This window comes from Cryptomeria japonica, chromosome 5, assembly GCF_030272615.1.
Source record: "Cryptomeria japonica chromosome 5, Sugi_1.0, whole genome shotgun sequence".
NCBI lineage: Eukaryota > Viridiplantae > Streptophyta > Pinopsida > Cupressales > Cupressaceae > Cryptomeria > Cryptomeria japonica.
The window spans coordinates 589,782,424-589,790,842 of NC_081409.1; positions in this window are offsets into that span (position 1 = coordinate 589,782,424).

The following is an 8,419-nucleotide window of genomic DNA, read 5'->3' on the forward strand; positions in this document are numbered from 1 at the left end:
ATATCATTTCATCCCCATTTTGATCATGTGACATCATCTTTTCTAAAATCTATCTAGATGGCATCATTTTCTCCCAATTTTAATTTTATAACATCATTTTGACCCCTTTTCCTATCCCATGGCATCACATTAGCCCCATTTCAGCCCTTTGACCCACTTTGACCTATTTTACCCGCTTTTACTCAGTTTGACCTAATTTTCCCATTTTGATCCAATTCTTCCCATTTTCTATTTGAACCTTCCTAATTCTTCCAATTTTTGCCCAATTTGACCTATTTTGACTTAGTTTGACCAGATTAAGGTCTCTAGATGTCAGTTTGACTTGTTTGCCCTTTTAGGTTTAATTAATTAATTAATTAATTGAACCGACCTAGCTTAATAACAATTCTTCTAAAGTTAAATAAATAAATTTAATAATTTACTTATTTGTCCCTTTTGTCCATTAATTAAGTAAATTCATTTTATTTAATTATTGAACTCATAAATGTGAATAATAAATGAATAGATTATATTTATTAATTTCTTGTATTTATCTTCTTCCAAATAGAGATAATTAATAAATTTTATTTATTAATTCATCTTTATCTGTTTTTTTGTGATGAGATATTTAATAAATTTAATTTATTAAATATATCTTTTTATCCTCTCATATGAGGATAATTTCTACTTTTTTAAAAATAAAAATTGTTCCTCTAGTTTATCCTCTTAGGTCAGGATTTTTAAATAATTTTTAATTATTGAAATCTCCTAATGTCTTCAAACCTGCTAATTTAGTATTTACAAGGAGATACTTAAAGATATTATTATTATTTCTCATAGTATCATCCCATCTGCTTTCTTTCATTCTTATCCTTCTCTGAATGGCATCTTTGTGGTGCACTCAATTGCATCCGTCCATCTCTTCAAAAATAATTTCAATCCTGGCTGTGTGTTGAATATCAATTTTCTATAAATCGAGGTCTTTTTCGCCAATGAAATCATCTAATTTTCATGCATTGTTACTATGTTGAAGTCATTTAAGCTTAGAATCACATTTTCTAGTATCCTTGATATCATCCTTGCTTTCATTCATAATTGTAATTGCAATCACATTTTCTAATATCCTTATATCATCCTTTCTTTCATTCATAATTGCACCTGCATATTGAGAGCTACATCAAATTAGAGGAGGAACTAAGAACAATGGAGCCACGTTGAAGGAATGCTATGGTGATATCATTTCATTTCATTTTAGGTTTTGCATTTCATTTCAATGTCTTTGTTGGCTAGATTAGGATGTTTTAGTATAATTTTTTAAGGCTTGTGATTCGCCTGGATTATGTATTAATGATTTATTACCCGATTTTCCTAGTCTACAATTGGTAAACTTGATGTAAACGTGCATCTAATTTGATGTTTGTTTGAGTTTCTGATTATTTGCAGGTTTCAAACACTAGAAATTTCATCTCTCGAGTAGACCAAGACCACACCTGCAAAATAGGGCTTTCTTCCTGTGTAGTTTGAGCATCTTGCTATGTACTTGGGGCTAATTGTTGTGGAGTTGATCAAGGTTTTAGTGCATTTGACAATTGTTCTTAGTTTTGGTTAATCTTTTCTTGCTTGTATTATTTTTAGGGTTAGATTGATTACATGCAGAAAATTTTATGATTAAGAGTCTTATGTGGAAGATCTAATGTGTGCATGCAGGGTTTTATGTTGATCTGAATGCCTAATAATTAAATTTCTTGGTTAAAGGTTAAAATGAATCACAAAATTGTACATAGTCTAAGTAGGAGTTGAATGAACTCTCATCTAGCTAATTAGGAGCTTAAATCAATTTCAATGAACCTTGTTTTGTTTTGCAAATTGAGCAAAAATGAACAACAACTACCATCTAGAATAATTAGGCTTTCAATTTACAGTTAATCTCTCATTTCAATTTGCAAATTGGATTAAAACAAACAACAAATCATCATCTTGCATATTTAGGCTTTCAATTTGGAATTAACTTAATGTTTCAATTTTGTAAGTTAATAAAAGGAACAGTCTAATTGATTAGTGTAGTGTCCTAAAATTGCACCCTTTGTAATTTCAATCCTGCATTTGGGTCTTCACCTTATTGTTTGTGACCCTCGACCCGATTAAAGACCTAATTATGCTCTTGCACATCACAAATGTCATATAAACTTAAAATGCACCTCATCTGGCACCTTATGCTTGCCCCAAAATAGGGCAGGACCATGGCGTCAGGCCATAGTCCTCCCTAAATTGGGCCCAATTTGACCCCTTGGTCCTATTTCAAAATTGAGAGGGATTTCCCTCTCTATGTCAGCTCATTGTCAGAAAATTAGCCAATTTCATCAACATGCAAATATATAAAAAGGATCTCCCCTCTTATTTGAACAACACATCAACACACAATCAACAAAGCACACATGAGATCAAGCATTCAAGCATTCAAAATCATTTGAGTAGCAATTAGTCTTCTTTCAGCTTAAGAGCAACAGTAAAGTCAAGTTTCAAGCATTGAAGGAGACATTATTCATCATATTTTGTTGAAGACTTCCTAAACCCTAATTCCATGTGGAGGCAAGCAAAACTTCACAAGGAGGTATCATAATTCAATTTTCAGTCATAATTCAACATCTCTCTCAAAAGGAGATCCTTTCCTTTTGTGAGGTGGTGAAAAGTGACGAGGGGAGATCAAGTGGAAAGCTTTACTCCCCTCAAAGGATGGATAAAAGTTTCACAAAGGATTCCTTTCAACTTTTCACACATATCACATTAAAAGAGGGGTTGAATTCACTAGATCCAATCCCAATGGAAAGAGATTGAATGCTAAGTGAATTGTAGGGGATTTGGAATGTATTCAAAAAGTAAATTAACCCTCTTTTATAATAGACTAGTTGAATCAAGCAAATTGAGACTAAGTGTAGAAATGACAAAGAAGCAATTATATGTTGAGATAGAGATTGGAGATGAAGTTATGCACCTAGAATTAGCAGTAAAATGTCGAGAGGAATCTTTCCTGTAAATATGAGAAAAATTTGCAGGGACCCGGTTGAAGTTGCACTTGGTCCTCCAAAAAATCCGCACCCTGAAAAGGGTTTTTCCGTCTCTAAAAGTGAAGCCTAAACCTGCAATTACAGTTGCGTACCTGCAACCTACACATAGAAAAGAGAAGAAAATGTTGTTGGGATTGGGGGTTTACCTTCAGTTCAAATCCCATTTTGGAATTAACCAAGTGATTGAAAAATGTTGCAAGTAAATGAAAGGAAGTGTCTGAAGTAAAAGCCACCTCAAGAAGGGGATGCAATTGAGATGTTGATGAATTTACTTGAAAGGATATGTGAAATAGTATGTCTTGAGTGTTGATAAAGATCTCCTCTTCAATGGTTGAATCCTTGACTTGAATGCAACACCTAGCCTTGAAAGGAGACTTGAGATGCTCAATAGATGCTTGAATGCTTGAATGTTTGCTTTTGCTTTATGATCAACTTGTTGTCACTTATTGTTGCTTTTGCTTATTGAACTTCATGGCTTTTTGAACTTATGCAAATAGGAGGGGAAGTGCTCCTTATATACTTGCCAATTAGGGGTATTTAGTTAATTTTTCCTATTAGGCCAACATAGGAAAACTTTTCCCGCTTCACAATTGACATGCCCAATGTAGGAAATTATCAAGGGAGGCCCAAAATAAAGCAAGGACAGGGGTGCCACACCCCTATCATGCCCTAATTTAGGACAAGAAGTGACAATAGGAAGTGCGGGGTGATGGAAAATGCAGGTTTTTAATGTTTTGAGCATGTCTCGAGTCTCCAATCAGGCTTAGGGATTCATCCGCTAATGAAAAGACCCAAATGCAGTTAAAAATTACAAGGGTCACAATTTTATGACGCTACATTGAGCCCCCACTTTAGCAGGAGTATAAGCATATTCCAATACTACTAATAAAGTACAAGGAAACAAGATTGAAAAAATTCCACCACATCAAGGATGCAAGATACACCAAGCCCCCAATGGACTAAGGATCTTACAAATTCGATTGACAAAGTGAAAGGGAAGATCAAGAGAGAGAACCATGACTGCAAGTGGTAAGCTTCCCCTCGCCGAGTCATGAAAAGCAAGGATACCAAGTTCACTAAGTAACTTTAAGTATCAAGAAGAAAAATATGAGCGGAGTGTATGCCCCCCCGTTAAAGCGATTGCACATGCCTTATTGGGAGCGATTGCTTTAAGGTAGGATACACCAAAGAGAGAGGAAGAGAGTGAGCACGTTATCACAAGGATTTAGACCCTAATTGAGGAATAAACTCAAGGATAATGAACATAAAACACAAAGCACGAGGTGGATTCACTTTCCTCGTGGTTAGTCTATTGTATGATAACTCATGTATATCATGCATATATGCATAGAATAATCCTCATTCCCCAAAGAAAGGAAACCACCTTCAAAGAAAGGGAACACCTGTGTCTTTTGAGTCAACATGAAAGAGACCAAAAAGAGATCTTAATGCTTTGCATCATCCTCAAGTAGACATCACTAGGGACAACAAATAGAAGAATAGGGATACACATAGAAGAATGGTCACAAAAGAGAAAGAAAGGAGAGAGGTAGAGGATCTACGATGCTAATGCAGCTAATCTAGCACAACATCCACCTCCCAATCTTGTTGTTCAATATTTCAGGAAGGCGGGAAACATGCCTGAGGAGCGACATCGAGCACAACAGATGGAGCTATCACAAGATGCAAACAAGGACTATGATCATGTGCTAAGTCACTTTGTTCATTTTTAGGAGCTAGGATTAAGGCTTTTGAAAATTTTGCAGATAAATGTTTGTCAACATCAATATATTCATATTCAATATTAGAAGCATTAGGAGTTGTATTGTCATCATGAATAACATTTTCACCTATTTATTCATCAAGATTTATAGAAAGAGGAGCTCTAACACGAATAGAAGTAAAACCATCACATGTTTTGCAACTTATGATTTGGAGATTTAGGTTCAACATCTTGCTTAGGAGAAAATGGAATTATGTCAACTGTTTGTGTTTTGGGAGAGTGAATACTTTGAGAAACAACTTCATGAGCTCTAGCACAATGTTTTTATCGATGTTCTCTCCCACAATAATTCCATCGAGTCTTAATGAAAGGCTAAGAAGAAGGAGGAATATTTGAAGGAGAAATGTTTGTTGAAGGAGGGATATTTGTAGGAGGGATATTCTCATCTTTGGTAGTTGGAGGTTTAGGTTGATCAAGAGGAGAGGTAGGTCTCTTCTCTCTATACGAGGAAGGAGGTGGAACTGCACCATATAAAGGAGGAATATTTAGTGTAGGAAGGAGACCGGGCCCATCATGAGGAGGAGGTATGGGTCTAACCTTAGGAGTAATATTATTATTCTTCTTAGAAGAAGGCATAGTTTCATCCATAGGAATGGGCTGGGAATCCTCCTTAGGAGGAAGATTAGTTCTATCTATTAGGGGAAGAACTTCATCTTCAATAATGATGAGAATATCAAGTTTTGGATTTCTAGGTTCAATTAAGGATAAAATCATATCTTTCTTCCATTTTTTATAAGATTGAAAGAGAGCATCACTTCTTGGTGGAAGAGATCCAAAGTGTTGAGGCCAAAAGTAATCAATAGGAACACCTGGACTTCTTTTGGTTGGTCAAAATAAGCTATGGTTGATAGTTATGATTTCTCCATTCTGGGGAAATTTCAAACACTTATGGATTGGAGAAGAAATAGCCTTCATGGAAGATAGCCAAGGGTAGCCTAAATTCACAAAGAATTAATTGAATGAAGGAATGATAACAAAGTTGACATCTACAAATTTAGTATGAACCTCAATAGGAAGTGTGATAGAACCAATAGTAGGACAAGAAAATCCATCAAATAACTCAACGACCACATTATTATCATCATAGACTAGTTGATACAAATGTAAAGTATAAAGATATTCTTCAGTGATGACATTAACCATGCAAAAGGGATCAATAAGCACTCCACGACAAGGTTTGCCTTGGATCTTCACAACTATGTATAAAGGGCCATTAGGTGCTCTAATGGTCTCACTAGGGTCAAATGTGATATATGGATCCTTAGGTGTTTCTTGTTTCTCTACCATATTAACCTCATTTGGTGCTGTGAAAGTGACATCAGAGGGATAGAAAAAGGTATGTTCAATCTCGATCACGTTAGAAGTATGAGAGGGTAAAGGATCAGTGAAAATTTTAAGATTTTGATTAGGAGGAGCTACTGATTTGTTTCCCTTATCATTCACACCTATCATAGATATAGTATTATTATCAATCAATTCTTGAATCTTACATTTTAATGCAAAACACTTTTCAGTATCATGACCAGGTTGACAATGAAATTGACAAAAAGAATTATTATCAAAGTGAGGTGAAGTTGCCTTAGAATGATCAACTGGTTTTATTGGAGGAAGTTTGATAACATTTTTTTGTAACAACTGATACATGATTCTATGCAAAGATTCATTCAAAGGAGTAAATTGTCTCTCTTTTGAAAAATTTAGAAATAGGAGGCACACCTGTTGTAGCATTCACATTGTTGTTGTTGATGGTGTCATTGAATTTGATGAAGCCTTTGTCTGGTTTGAACTTCACAAACGGTTGTTGAGCACTCTCACCCTTATCATTCAGAGCCATATGAGTAGATTCCTCCATTTGACCCACAACTAGTTGATAATTGTGTAGTGTTGTGCACAACTATGGAAAGGAAGTAAACTCAGAACGGAGAAGTTTTTCCTGAATGTCTTTTTGCAAATTAGAAATGAAAATTCTTTGAATATCATTATCAGGTACTGGAAAAGAAATTTGAGAACACAAATGCTTATATCTACGAATGAAATCAGTGACTTTTTCTTTAACACCTTGTTTACAATGCATTAAATCAGTCAAAGTGATTTTCGGGCCTATGTTGTTTTGATATTGTTGAATAAAAGCATTTGCTAATTGTTGAAAAGAAGTAATAGAATAAGAAGGCAAAGTGAAATACCATTGTATAGCCTTATCTCTCAATGTTGTAGTCAACAATTAGGTAAGCAATCTTTGATCATAAGCAAAGTCAGTACACAAAGTTTGGAATGTTTTGACATGTGTTAAAGGATCACCTTTTCCATTATAGAGTTCCAATTGAGGGACTTCAACATGTTTAGGAAGGACAACTCTAACAATATCAAGAGAAAGTGGGCTTGTAACATCAAATGTGGGCACACTAAGCTTGGATTGACTCATAGAAGCAATTTGTTGTTGCAATGAAGACACATTTTGAGCAAGGTTATTAATGGTTGCTTCGGTTGAAGAATTTATGTTAGACATGTTTGATTGAGAAGATGGTGTGATATTGAAAGAAGGCATTGATTAAGAATAAGGTGGTGGTACACTATGGTAATTAGGCATAGGCGATGATTGAGTAGGAAATGGGACACTATAAGGAGGAGTAAAATGATTGGACAAATTGCTCCCTTGCATCACATTGATTGGTTGAGAGACAATAGGAATACTCATTGAAGCAATAGATAAATATGGAGGATTGAATGAAGAAGAGGGATTTCCCCCATGACTAATGGTTATAGGTATTACATTTTGAGTTGAAGTAGCCATGACGTTTGAAGTGAAAGTAGGAATACTAGTCATTGAATTGGCCAAAGGAATTGAATGATTGATTTGTGTAGGAGGTTGTGAATAACGTAAGGTCTCAGCACAATTCTTCATAGGTATAACATTAGAATCAACAATGTGAGAAATACCATGCAATATATCAATTCCATTATTATCACTTTGAATCATGTGTTTTAGGCCTTCAATTAATAGAAGAGCTTCACTATTAGGATATTCTCGGAACATCCATTGTTGGAAGTTGTCAAATTGATTGTCCAATTTTGAAATTTGATCTTTAGAAATTTGATGCAGAGGGATCCCCTACTCTAAAAATCTCAAGGGTTCAGTCACACAAGGAGACACACAAGAGGATCCTTCTACATTCTAGGTGAAACACACTCTCCCTTCCAAATCGAATTGATCATGATTGATCATCTCATCAATTGCCTAAGGCTGCACTCTTAAGGTTTTGATAACCTACTCACTCCCTTGGACCCAACTCTAGGATCAACACTTGGCTCCTAAGCCTCCTCAATACCCTAGCACCAAGGTATACTCTTTCCAAATTTCATTTGAAAATATTACAACCACCTAAAATTCAAACTAGGTTCATAAAACAAAAATGCTCAACACTTTCTTTAAATAAAACCAAAGTTACCTTCTTGCTGTCATCTTAGATATACCTATACACAGAGGTATATCACTTTTGAATAGGTTCATTAACCATCAATCTCTATGGTGAGATTCTTAAAAACTTGATTTATAATAAAATATTAAAAATTTAGACAAATCCAATGGTTCAAC